This window comes from Sus scrofa, chromosome 16 (assembly GCF_054392235.1).
Source record: "Sus scrofa isolate SSC_HxYL_T2T_F1_AM1 chromosome 16, Sscrofa_HxYL_maternal_Yorkshire_Landrace_v2.0, whole genome shotgun sequence".
Lineage (NCBI taxonomy): Eukaryota > Metazoa > Chordata > Mammalia > Artiodactyla > Suidae > Sus > Sus scrofa.
The window spans coordinates 30,251,325-30,265,735 of NC_139398.1; the positions used below are offsets into that span (position 1 = coordinate 30,251,325).

A 14,411-nucleotide genomic window follows, 5' to 3' on the forward strand; every position below is an offset into this window, starting at 1 on the left:
GGGTCCAGATGTTTCCTGGGTCTCCACAGCTGCCTACCCACCCATCCATGGATCATCTCTGAAGAGGCTTGGGGAGGAGGGTGCAGGTGGTACTCTTTTTCTTTTTTTTCTTTTTTTTTTTTTTTTTTTGCCCCCACAGCATGTGAAAGTTCCCAGGCCAGGAACTGAATCTGTGCCACAGCAGTGACAACACCAGATCCGTAACCCACTGCACCGCAAGGGAACTCCAGCAGGCGGTACAGGCACACAGCCATCATAGGGTGACTCTTACTATCGCTACTCTCTTTCTTACTTTTTTTTCTCTTTTCACTCTTTCTCACTATTTGTACTCTCGGGGCCAATTTCCTGTAGCCCCACGAGTGATGATCCCAGCCTTGTGGAAACACAGATGGCACCTTATGACTGAGAAAGTTCTTCCTGAAAAATATGCTTTTTATATCAATCTCTGCAAGAATATTCCCCTGGTTCTCAAAAAAGCCACCCATCCCATGAATCTGGCTGTTTCACAAGAGGAGTTTTTATAAAATAAGATTACCAAGCCCCAAACCCCAGTTCTGGGTGAGCATCTAGCGTCATGCTTGTTGAGCATTCCAGAGGAGCAAAGAAATCCCTCAGATGGCGGACACCTGTTTCAAAATGTTTTTGTGTCACTGCTGCCCTGTCACTGATGGGTAATGATAGGAGAGCTCTTTTACTTTTTTTTTTCTCTTTTTTTAATTTTATGGCCACACCTGTGGCATAGGAAAGTTCCTGGGCCAGGGATTGCATCCGATTCACAACTGCAACCTATACCGCAGCTGCAGCAAGGCTGGATCCTTTAACTCACTGCTCTGGGCTAGGAATCAAACCTGCACCTCCACAGCAGCCTGAGACACTGGAGTGGGATTCTTCATCCATTGTGCCATGGCAGAACTCCTCTTTTACTTCTTATTTATACTTTTCTTTTTTGCTCAAGTCATACCTAATGAACGTGTGTCACCATACAAAGCAATCTCTTTGTCCTCTCCTTCTTCAAAGAAAAGGTTATTCTTATACTCCTCCAAGTCTGGAAACCACTGCAGTCGACCCATTTTCTCAGACTCAGAGCCCTCATTTTACGGAGAGAAAACTGAGGCTTCGTGGATGAACTGGCCGACTGGCATGAGAGGGTACCATCTCGGTTATGGTCTGAAGTCCAGACCCGGTACAGACTCTCTTCTCCTTGACAAGACCCACTGTTCTCAGCCTCAGGAGTATCATAGTAGAGCAACAGTAAGCAGATGCTCATGGTAACCAAACAGTATTCCAGCTCTAGCACCAAACTGTGGGTGCCATCAGCCATCCTGATGCTGCCGAAGCTGAGAGATGTAGCTCACCAGGGACCACCCCTCTTCATTCGAACACTTCCTCCTTCAATGCCTCAATGTCTGCATCTATAAAATGAGAATACTTCTTCTTTTTTTTTTTTTTTTGTCTTTTTGCCTTTTCTAGGGCCACTCCCATGACATATGGAGGTTCCAATTAGACCTCCAGGCTAGGGGTCTAATTGGAGCTGTAGCCACTGGCCTACGCCAGAGCCACAGCAACGTGCGATCCGAGCCGCATCTGTGACCTACACCACAGCTCACAGCAACGCCGGATCCTTAACCCACTGAGCGAGGCCAGGGACTGAACCTTCAACCTCATGGTTCCTAGTCAGATTCGTTAACTGCTGAGCCACAACGGGAACTCCAAGATGAAAATACTTATAACTGTGCCACAAAGTACCCTACAAAGCTACTGTGAAATCAAATAAAATGATGGGTGTAAAAGGCTTTGGGGAGGAAAAGTACGAAGCCTTGTATAATCATCATGTGGTCTCATCATCATCAATATGATTATATTATCTCCTAAGACCTGACATTTCTGCTGAGTGGCTCCAAATAGAATCACTACAGATTGAAGAAATATTTGATTCTGTTATAACCCAATGAAAGGGCTTCCTGATGGGGGGAAGGGAGGAAAATCAAGATTCTTATAGAAATCTATCACTGCTGAATTTCCTGATTAAAGCAGCTCTAATGGCCCATTAGTGAATCATTTCACACCCTCTGCCCCTTAATGGCCACTTTCCAGCTGTGCTCCAGAGCCAGGAACCATCTGGGTGAGCGAGTTGGTGCATGTAAGTCACAGGATGTTTTCCTGTCTGCTCAAAGGCGAGGACGGCCCTTCATGCCTCTTCTGCTGTTCCGAGGGGTGAAAAGGCTTCAGGAGTCTTCATCTTGAGAGGCAGAGTTTTCAACCTTGTGTTTCAGACTAGGTTAAGAGCCAGACAGATTCTAGTATCTATAAAAAGTTTCTGCAACTGTTCCAACAGAGACATAAACCTAAAATGGACAAAGCTTTCTTTTTCTCCCTAAGAAATAACACTGCTTGAAGAGAACTCAGTCTCTCGTAATCAACCTGAATGATATTCAGTACCACATATGTCTCTATAGAATTGCTTAAGGAAAACATACGGGACTTCCTGCTGTGATGCAGTGGGTTAAGAATCTGACTGCAGGAGTTCCCATGGTGGCTCAGCAGGAAAGAACCCAACTAGTATCCATGAGGATGCAGGTTCAATCCCTGGTCTGGCCCAGGGGGTTAAGGATCTGGCATTGCCATGACCTGTAGTGTAGGTCAGACGCAGCTCAGATCTGGCTGTGGCTGTGGCCAGCAACTGCAGCTCTGATTCAACCACTGGCCTGGAAACTTCCATAGGCTGAAAGTGCAAACCGCCCCCCCCCTTCCGCCGCCGCCGCCGCCACCACCACCGCCCTCATCAAAAAAAAAAAAGAATCTGACCATGGGTGGCTCAGGTAGCTTCGGAGACAGGGGTTCAATCCCAGGCCTGGCACAGTGGGTTAAAGGGTCTGACATTGACATTGCCACAGCTGTAGTGGTGCAGCTGCATTTTGGATTCAGTCCCTGACCTAGGAACTTCCATATGCCTCGAGTGCAGCCATTTAAAAAAAGAAAGACAGAAAATGTACAGGCTTTGGGAAAGGTATAAGTTATAATGAAAATTAAAATAAAATGTAAGAAATTAGGAGTTCCCATTGCAGCTTAGCAGGTTATGAACCCAACATAGTGTCTGTAAGGATGTGAATTCAGTCCTTGGCCTTGCTCAGTGGCTTAAGGATCCAACATTGCCACAAGCTGCAGCATAGATCACAGATGGGGCTCGGATCCAGCCTTGCTATGGCTGTGACATAGGCTGGCAGCTGCAGCTCCAATTCCTTAGCCTGGGAGTTTCCATATGCCAAGGAAAAAAAAAAGAGAAAGAAATTACTTCTAGGAAAGGAGTATATGATTTAATGACGTGACATAGATGCCACAGGCTTACTAGGGGGCCCTTTGAGCTCCGAGGGAGTAAGAGTCTCTGAAAAATCTTAGGTTGGAATGGATGGGAGAGAGCTCATGGGATAGGCCGTTCTTAAATTGGACCTTGATGCATAAGTAGGATCTGGGTAGGCATAGAGAATGGGCAGTGAGTTCCCAGAGGGTAAAGGCACAGAGTAGTGATAAGTGAGGAAGGGGTTTGTGTGAGGAGCTATGTGCTAACAAGGAGAAGAGCCTCTCTTGGCTGAGGCAGCTTGTTGACTACCAAGTTGAGTGTGATTGGCTGACTGTTGGTCATTTCTATTCACGTAAGGCTTTTACCCAGCCTCCCACCAGATCTGAAACCCTGCCTGCCACATCCCTAGCAGCCTTCGTCCCTCAGAAGGCTGCCCTCAGATCAAGGGGTAGCACAAGGTATTTGAAAATTTTTTGGCTTATAAAGCCAAATATCTTCCATTCCTGATCTTTTTGGCGTTAGTACTAATCCTTTAACCTGTGCCACTGTGAAGTGTCTACCCCTTTCTTCCTATGACCCTTTGGGTACTTGTGTGTAAAACCACTATATCCCTCCTGACCGCTCCCCTACTTATTATCTTCAGGGTAAATACCCTTAGTCTCTTCAAGCTGCTCATTGTATGATAGAGTTTTAAAATATTTTAAAATATTTATGCATGAACTGAATCAATCCCTCCCTGTATATGCAGTCTCTTCCTGAACAAGATTATCCCTTCCTTAGATGTGGACAGTATACTTCTCTTATTGCAGTGCCTTGAGCTGGTTCTGTCCTAAAATTAAGCTGTCTGTCTGGGAAGACCCATAGATTTGGCTAAAGCTATATGGGACCCATTTCAAATACCCCACAAGGAGTCCGGGTCATGACTCAGCAGAAATGAATCCAACTGGGATCCGTGGGGATGTGGGTTCAATCCCTGGCCTCGATCAGTGGGTTAAGGATCCAGCATTGCCGTGACCTGTGGTGAAGGTTGCAGCTGTGGCTTGGATCCAGCATTGCTGTGGCCGAGGCATAAGCTGGCAGCTGCAGCTCTGATTCGACCCCTAGCCTGGGAACCTCCATATGCCATGCATGCAGCCCTAAAAAAAAAAACAGTCTAATATCCCACAGGATCAGATTCTGATCTGGGAGCCTAGAACCAGCATTTAACAGGGTTACTGTGATTCCTTAAAGAGAACGTCCACAGGAAGGTGAGTTCTAGATGGCTGGAAAAATGCAGAGCACAAACTGAGTTTTGTTCACTTCCATTAAGTGAATCCTTCTTGTGTAAGCAAATAAATAGCTAGCATGCTATTGACAGATGGAAGACGGTATGAGAAGACAGGATTTGGTTTGCAAGAGTATCTTTTATGATGATGATAGTGATGATGAAGATGGCAAGTTTACTGAAGTATAATTTGCCTACACTCTTTAGCATAATAAAATTTCCCCAATTTCAGAAGAAAGTATTAAGTGGACTACATTTAAAGTGCAAAATTGAGACATTATGCTAACAAAGAAATTAAAGGAAGACCTTTCCTAGTTGTTCCAGTCCATAAACTCTAACAAATCAAGTCATGTGAATTACCACCGTACTCGATGGAGAACTGTTCCATCACCCTAAAAATGCCCCTTGTGGTAAAACCCTCTCCTTACCCCTGCTTCCAGCCACCGCTGATATGTTCTGTTGTTCTGCCGTTTCCAGAAGTTCATATAAATGGAACCATTCAGCACATAGCCGTTAAAGTCTTGTTTCCTTCACTTACCATAATACATTTGAGATTCATCCACATTGTTACATGTATCAGTGGTCCATTCTGGAGTTCCTTTGTGGCTCAGCAGTAGCAAACACAACTAGTATCCATGAGGATGCAGGGTTCAATCCCTGGCCTCGCTCAATGGGTTAAAGATCCAGTGTTGCCATGAGCTGCAGCGTAGATCACAGGTATGGCTCAGGTCTGGTGTTGCTGTGGCTGTGGCATAGCCCCACAGCTACAGCTCTGATTTGATCCCAAGCCTGGGGACTTCATATGCCACAGGTGCAGCCCTAAAAAGCCAAAAAAAAAAAAAAAAAAAAAAAAAGAAAGTTCATTCCCTTTCCTTGCTGAGTAATATTCCGTTGTGTAGAAGTGCCACTGTTAGTTGACCCATTCCTTCCTTGAATGTGCCGTTACATGAGACAGAGGTCTGTGTAACATCTCTTGAAAGAGGTTCTGTGGTCTTTTTCTCTCTTCTCTGCATGGTCTATCAGACGGAGAAATGATTGTTCTTGTGTGCAACCCCTACACTTTAGTCATGCCAGATTGTTATCTTTATAGTATTTCCTGAAGTGTAGAAAAAAATACGGAGAGTATTTAAACAGAGTATGTATGTTTTCTTTTTCTTTGCCCGCAAGTATCAGCACTAGATTTTTTGTCTGTTTTGAATATAGATCTTGTTTCTATCTCTTATTACACTTTGAAACAAGTTTAAACTCTTCTTGTTTATTGTTTTTTCTTTTTTTTTCTTTTTAAGGAAGAAATCTAGTCAAGAATCTCCAAAGGAACTCTGTCACTGTCTTAATATTATGACTTTTTTTTATTGAATTGTAATTATTTCCTAAACAGGGGTACCAGAATTTAAAAATCTCTTTTAAAGCACCGTTTTCAGTTTAAAATTGGACCAGTTCCACTAAATGTCTATGGTAATAATCTTGAGATATCTATGCCAAGAGATACATAGTTATATCATAAACACTGCACTCTAAAATTCAGGTTAGAATGGATAAGAGAGAGGGTGATTTGAAGTAATTATGTGATGGAAATGTCTGAATTTGAAACCTCTGTATGCCTTTGATTTATTATTTGGTAAAAATAACTTTTAAAGAAAACTTTCTTGGATTTCATAAGCTCAGTGGAAAACGTGTGGGATGCTGATTACAGTGTGGAGATTTATTCTGAAGATTCAGAACTGACCACTAGGGCTGGCTGGGTGACTTAGCCATTTGCTTTCTATTGGGAATGACCTTAAGTTGTCACAGTATCAACTAAAAAAACCATTGTTCAGATTATGTATCTTCAACCACAGTTCTCGTACCTAATAAATGGGCTTGCAGGCAGTGTTTCAAGGATACTTGATGCTGCTTATTTCTTTCCTATCTGTAAATACACACAATTTCCATCAAAATCTGAAAATAGGAGTTCCCATGGTGGCTTAGCAGGTCAAGAACTGACTAGTATCCCTGAGGATGTGGGGTTCAATCCCTAGCCTCACTCAGTGGGTGAAGGATCCGGCATTGCTGCAAGCTGTGGTATAGGCTGCCAATCTGGCATTGCTGTGGATGTGGCTGGCAGCTGCAGCTCTGATTCAACTCCTAGCCTGGGAACTTCCAGATGCTGCATATGTGGCCCTAAAAAAAGAAGAAAACAACATGAAAATAATTATTTGGGAACCTAAACCGATGAAGTAAAATTTATCTGAAAAGGGGAAAAGCAAGTGGGTAGCTAAGAGATTTTTGGAAAAATAACAACAATAAGGAGGGGGTGTGTTCTTTCTCACCAGACAGCAAACTATACTTTGAAGCTACAGTAATTTCAAACAGAATGGCACAGGAACTGCTAAACAGATGAGTGGAACGGAGCAGGGAATCCCAAGTAGGTCCATCTGTGTCAGAAATTTGGTGCATGAAAAGGAGACATTTCCAAACTGGAGGATAAATGACATTCTGTTTAGTGGATTGTACTGAAAGAATTAGCTAGATTTTTTTTTTTTTTTTTTGCTTTTTAGGGCTGCACCCTCAGCATATGGAGGTTCCTAGGCTAGATGTCTGATCAGAGCTACAGCTGCTGGCCTACACCACAGCCACAGCGATGCAGGATCTGAGCCACGTCTTCGACCTACACCATAGTTCACGGCAGTGCCAGATCCTTAGCCTTCCTATAAATGTGAAGTTTGGTCCTGCCTTTGAATAAATAAATTCCAGATGAGCTAAAGAACTAAATATAAGAATGAAATCTGTGAAAATATCAGAAGAGAAGTAGGAGATTATTATCTAGAAGCCTCCTAAGTAAGACTATAGGTCAGAAAGTTATAAAGGAGAAGATATAATGAACTTATAGATGAGAAGACACCTAAGATAAAGCTTGAAAGTCAAGTTCCTTGAATGGTTTGGGGGGGTGATATGAAGGAGTGATTTTCATGTTTTACTCAATATACTTTAGCATATGAGTTTTTTTTTTTTTACACAAGAATGTATTCAGTCATTGTATAATTTTCTCAATGTGTTTACTACAATGTGTGGATCACAGCAAATATGCATATAAATTATAGCAGCTATTACTATTTCTAAGCCCCTTTCCTCACAATGATTCATAATTTTAAAATGTAGCTCCATGTCTGTATATATTTTTGTAAAATTCTCTTATGTTTTGGAGTTCCCCAGTGGCTCAGTGGGTTGAGGATCTAGCATTGTCACTGCTGTGGCTTGGTTTACTGCTGTAGTGTTGGTTTAGTCACTGGCCCAGGAACTTCTGCATGCTGTGGGTGCAGAAAAAAAAAATTCTCTTATGTATTGAAAATTATTGCCTGTTGTTGACACTCTGAATACATTTTTACTCTTCATTACTTCTCAATGCCGAGGATAAAGGAGTCAGTTCTCTTGTTAAATGCACTGTAGGAGTTCCCGGCGTGGTGCAGTCGCTAACGAATCCAACTAGGAACCATGAGGTTGTGGGTTTGATCCCTGGCCTTGCTCAGTGGGTTAAGGATCTGGCGTTGCCGTGAGCTGTGGTGTAGGTCGCAGACACGGCTTGGATCCCGCGTTGCTGTGGCTGTGGTGTAGGCCGGCAGCTACAGCTCCAATTCGACCCCTATCCTGGGAAGCTCCATATGCCACGGGAGTGGCCCAAGAAATGGCAAAAAAGACAAAAAAAAAAAAAAAATGCACTGTGATGTTTGGCTTACAAGGTGCCTAGGAACATGCTGCTCTGGGGAAGATGTGGGGGAAGCAGGGACAAGAGGCTGTAAAAACAGCCATGGGCCCACTTGCGATTGACAAGACATACAAGTAAAAACCACTAGAGAGTGTTTGGAAAAGTTTTTCTCTTCAAGTGCCAAGTTGAGTGGGATCAGCCCAGGGCCAGACACTGGAGGATGGCCAGGATCTGTGTCCTGTGGAACTTCCGGAGAGGACCTGCCTCTCCAGGGGCCAGGAAGAGGTACAGGAAGGAGCCCAGCAGTGGTAGACAGAGGTTTCTGGAAACTTTTCTGTCCTCTTACTCCTTTGAAGCAGGCCGCTTTCTTGCTGGGTCTGGGCTCAGAGATGGTGATGATTCACGTGAAATGCTCTAGAATGCCAGGTTAGGAAGTTGCCTTACTTGGGAGGTAGATGGCCTCTCCTGGGGCTGCCATGAAATTGACTTTCCCTGAGCACACGGGCCAGGGCCCTGGGGCTGGTAGCCAGCTGCCCGGCACTTTCATCTTCACCATGGGGGTTTTCATGCCTGTTGCCAATGGGGATTTTTTTATTTTTTTTAGTTCCAACGTCTTTTTCTTTGAAATTGAAGTATAGGTGATTTTCAACATTGTGTTAATTTCTGCTGTACAGCAAAGCAACTCAGTTACACATATGTATATATTCTTTTTCATATTCTTTTCTATTACGATTTATCATAGGCTATTGAATATGGTTCCCTGTGCTATACAGTAAGACCTTATTGTTTATCCATCCTATATATAACAGTTTGCATCCGCTAACCCCAAAAATTTCCCAATCTACCCCTCCCCCAACTGCCTTTTCTCCCTGGCAACCACAAGTCTGTTCTCTTATGTCTGTGAATCTGTTTCTCTTTTGTCAGTAGGTTCATTTGTATCATATTTGGGATTCCACATGTAAGTGATATAGTATGATACTTGTCTTTCTCTTTCTGACTTAATATTATAATCTCTAAGTCTATCCATGTTGCTACAAATGGCTGAGTAGTATTCCATTGTATATATGTGCCACATCTTAATCCTTTCCTCTGTCAATGGACATTTAGATTGTTTCCATGTCTTGGGCATTGTGAATAGTGTTGCTGTGAACATAGGGGTGCATGTATACCAGTGGGGATTTTTATGTGTAGTTGGTTGACATCTCTCTATAGGTAGCCCAGTAGGCTGGATGTGGTCATTTTGAACATTTTCCAAGTATCATGAATGTACACCTCAAGCTTTTCTTCTTCTTTTTAGGGCCGCACCTTTGGCATATGGAAGTTCCCAGGCTAGGGGTCAAATCGGAGCTATTGGTACCAGCCCACACCACAGCCACAGCAACGTGGGATCCAAGCCGAGTCTGTGACCTATACCAAGCTCATGGCAATGCTGGGTCCCTGACCCACTGAGCAAGGCCAGAGATCAAACCCACATCCTCACGCATACTAGTCAGATTCGTTTCCACTGCACCACAATGGGAACTCCCTGTATGCCTCAAGCTTTACATTCATATATCATTTAATTTTCATAGCAGCCCATTTCAGGTGAGGAAGCTGAGGCAAAAACAAAAACATAATTTGCTTTAAGGTCACGCAATTGGTAAGTGACAGAACCTAGGTCTGCCAGGCTCTGCAACCCCCATTCTGCCCAATAGGCTGCTGGGCCTCACCCAGCCCACTGTCCTGTGAACTTCACACCCTTTCTGTGGCTCAGGGAGAATTCTGGAAGATCTTCTGGCCAGAGTCCAGCTACTCCTAAAACAGCAGTGTCACCACCTCTCGTCTCCCTGCACAGAGGGGAGGAAGGGGCTCTGGGCCAGGAGTCCAGAAGGGTTCTATGAAGTTCCATCATCTCTATCCCTAAGTGGTGTCAACTAGTGACAACCTCATCTGCCTTACCCATCTCCCAGACTTGGGATGGTCCATAGTGATGACAACACTAGTACTAATCATGACTCTCCTAGGATTAAAGACTCATACCAAAGCAAGGTGAAGACCCTAAATGTTCCTGCCTAATGTGCACCCCAAGTTCTGAGTGGTCTTTTGTCTTTCCACTGCTGCGCTTTGCCCAGCACTATTCTCTTGAACCTCCTCTCCACTCTCCCCTAAAATATAAAGCTTTTTTTTTTTTTTTTGTCTTTTTGTCTTTTCTAGGGCTGCTGCTCCCACAGCATATGGAGGTGCCCAGGCTAGGGGTCAAATCGGAGCTGTAGCCACTGGCCCACGCCATAGCCAGAGCAACGCGGGATCCGAGCCACGTCTGCGACCTACACCCCAGCTCACAGCAACGCCGGATCCTTAACCCACTGAGCAAGGGCAGGGACCGAACCCGCAACCTCATGGTTCCTAGTCGGATTCGTTAACCACTGCGCCACAACGGGAACTCCATAAAATATAAAGCTTTGAGTAACCAACCCAGACCTTATTGTTTAAGGATGGGAAAATAGCCTCGTTAGAAGAAGACACCCAAGAGAAACATCAGTGGGTCTTAAAGCAGTTAGAAACAAGGACTCCTCAGAGTTCCCGTCGTGGCAGTTAATGAATCCTACTAGGAACCTTGAGGTTGCGGGTTTGATCCCTGGTCCCACTCAGTGGGTTAAGGATCCGGCGTTGCCGTGAGCTGTGGTGTAGGTTGCAGACGCGGCTTGGATCCCGAGTTGCTATGGCTCTGGTGTAGGCCGGCGGCTACAGCTCCAATGAGACCCCTAGCCTGGGAACCTCCATATGCCGCAGGAGTGGCCCAAGAAATAGCAAAAAAGAAAAAGAAAAAAAAGAAACAAGGACTCCTCCCTTCACAAGAACTTTTGGGTGAGGTCTGAGCAATGCAAATGACTGAAGTCTTCATAATTCCGTTCTGTCACGTGTCTGCCCATGCTTGGCTGACAAGATGGCGGCCCCTCCTGCGCTGCAGAAACATAGACGAGCTGCTGGCAAGTTAAAACGTGTGCTCCATAACCGGCCAGATGCTGAAGGGGGAAGGACAGAGAGGAAACGGAGTCGGTTCTAAAGTTGAGGTTCCTTTAGAAACCTGTGTGGGATACCGACAAGACACATTGGCATCTTTATCCCAAACACCTTCTGAATGGTGTCCAGTGAGGTGAGAGGCTGAAATGATAACAAAGTGAAGACCTCACGGCTCTGGCCCAGGGGCACATCCCCAACCCGTGGTTCAAGCTCTCTGAAGCTCACTGTGCCCCAAGCTCCCCCTCTCAGACACGAGGCCAGACACCACAACACTGTGACAGGGAAGTTACTGCCCGTTGGCAGAGGTGGTCCTCAAGTGCATTTTCTTCAAGGTGGTGAAATGCATTGCTGAGAATCAGAAAACAAAATAATTGTTTAAACATTTCTCCCTCTGAAATGGTTTTGAGGAGTTCTGTGGTGGCCAAGCAGTTAAGGATTTGGCATGGCCATTGCTGTGTTCAGTCCCTAGCCCGGGAATTTCCACATGCCATGGGCACGGCATAGATAGATGGATCGTTGGATGGATGGATGGATGGATGGATGGATGGATGGATGGATGGATGGATAGATAAAATGGTTTCAAAGATCTCAAGATGGGTACTGAACAGGAAAATAGTTGGTGTTCTTACCACTCAGATACCCAGTTCATCTCACAGATGACCCACTCTGGTCATCAGAGTGGTACTGCCCATTGAATAGTCCTAAATCATTTTCCCTGCTTGGTACTATCTCTGCTTGCTGTGCCGTTAACGAGTCATGAATGACAGGAAGGATAGGTGACACTGGTGATTCAAATTAACAAGGACCTCATGGTGATGATTCTCCTCAAGATGATCGCCATTGGATCTCGAAGTTACATTCATCTGATCCAAACTCATCCGGAAGAGCTGCCACTTGTTCTGTCCAGTGTAGCTGCTGTTTATTGGGATAAAGACTGTCCCCCGCCCCCCTACAGTGTATTGTTTGAGAAGTGATGGCAAATTGCAGCTGGAAATCTCTCATGTTGCCATCTAGATATCAAACATCATGATTTGAAAATCCAAACCAGGACATTTCACACAATTCAACCGCAGAAATTCTAAACATCCAAGAATGAAAATGGCAAGTTTTTTTTTTTTTTCTATTCTTGATGCCATAGATATCACTAGGTAATTTTTCTCTGTACTTTAAAATATATATTTTAAATACTTTAAAATGATGTATATTATTTCAGTTTGAGTCAGTAAATCATTTGTGTTCTTATGGATTAATCTGAAGCAAATGAAGCGACATGCATCACTTGTGAAATAGGGAAATTTATCTTGATTTTTTTTGGGGCGGGGGGCTGCACCTGGGGCATGCAATGTTCCTGGGCCAGGGGTTGAACCTGAGTCACAACAATGTCCAATCCTTAATGCCTAGACCACGAGGAAATTCCCATCTTGATATTTTTGAAGATTGTTTCTAAGTACTTTAATAGCATATCTAATATATTTATTTAAAATCACTTTGCTATATAACTGTTGATGCAAATAATACACAACCAAACTATAATGGGAATAGAAATGAGTTTTACTGACGTCAAACTGAGGACTCTAACCTGGAAGACAGCCTCTCCAACAACTCTGAGGAAATGCTCCAGAGCAGTGTGGGTTTTGGCACAGTTTTATATCTTGTCAGAACAAAGAACATGCAACGAGTCAGGGATACATTCCTTCAAGGTTTAAAAAAACAAAACAAAACAAAAAACAAACAGATCAGCACATACACAGGGAGTCAGTATGGCCTTAGCACCCGGGATGGGAGTCTTATCATTGAAGGAAGTCCAGCTTTGGTGTCTCAGGAGGGAGCTACCTAATCTTTATTTTTAACATGGACATTCTTTACATCTGGTCAATGCACCCTTTTCTTTAATAATTAAGGCAGATGTACCATGTATGTTTAAGAGGCCACAAACAGGCTGTTAGCATAAGATTCAAGTCCACTCGTGTGAGCCAGAACGACTTCCCCATACCTCAATGCGTGAAAATTTCTTTTATCGTGACCGTGCCAACCATGATAGAAATTATTTTAAGCAGATCGTAAAGGTTTTACAAGATTGCATCTTCCGAGGAAACAAGTCCAAGGGTCAAAGTGTCCTTCCTGGCAAAGCTCAAAAGAGGGGAGGAGGCTGTGTTGGTTTCCTAGGACCACAGTAACAAAGCACCACCAACTCAAAGGCTTAAAGCAGCAGGAACTTATTTTCACACACTTGGGGAGGCTAGCAGTTTGGAATCAAGCTGTCAGCACGGTTGGTTCTTTCTGGGGCCTCTGAGGGAGAAGGCACGCTGCAGCCCTTCTCCGGCTGCCAGTTGTAGGTAACCCCCAACATCTCTGGCTTGTAGGTGCCTCACTCCGTGTCTCCTCCATCCTCATTGCCGTCTTCTCTGGGTCTCTCCATGTTCTTTCCATCTCTTCTAAGGATGCTGGATTTCCAGTTCATCCTAGTCCCGTGTGGTCTCATCTGAAAACTTAAGTAATTCCATCTACAAAAAAAACCCAAAAAAACAAAAAACATCCATTTCCAAATAAGGTCACACTCTGTGGTTCTAGATGGACATGAATTTGGGGGGCACAATATTGAACCCAGAGACTTTCTACTACTGCATCTCCAGTTGGAGGTGGAATTAGAGTTCATGGTCAAATTCCTGGCCCAGGACCTTAAATATGGTCTTAAGCTCTCTGCCTGGACCCTCGTGCCTCTCCCATCCACCCAGACCCCATGCTTCAGCCTCCTCTCAGCCTAGCTAACTTGTGCTGGACCTCAGGCCCTTGGTTTTCCTGAAGAAAATGAACCTGTCCACCCACATCCACCCTCCAAGCAGCCCAGTCTCCTTTAGACGCTTCTGAAGTAACCTGCACTTTTGAAGGGACATTCTTCACATAGTTAATATTATCTCTAAATTTATAAGATATACATGGATATATTTTCACTGTTCTATTAATATTATTTATAAACATTTACTTTCACAGTGAGTAAATTTTACTTTGCATTTATTTTATATCTTACTATTTTGTTTTTTACCCATTTCTATTTTTTATCATAGTTGATTTACAATGTTCTGTCAATTTCTGCTGTACAGCAAAGTGGCCCAGTTATTTATATATATATATACACATACGTATATATACATATATTCTTTTTT

The 14,411-nt window shown here is 43.9% G+C and overlaps 1 protein-coding gene and 1 long non-coding RNA gene across 8 annotated transcripts in view; both read left to right on the top strand.

Annotated features, from left to right (window-relative positions):
• The window catches only part of PDZD2 (PDZ domain containing 2), a 416,943-nt gene that overhangs the window by 262,129 nt on the left and 140,403 nt on the right, over nt 1-14,411 (top strand). The window lies entirely within an intron of this gene.
• On the top strand, nt 8,436-13,780 carry LOC146395481 (uncharacterized). The gene is made up of 3 exons (XR_014831108.1): nt 8,436-9,202; nt 9,738-10,463; nt 10,993-13,780. It is a non-coding gene; the product is annotated as an uncharacterized LOC146395481 (long non-coding RNA).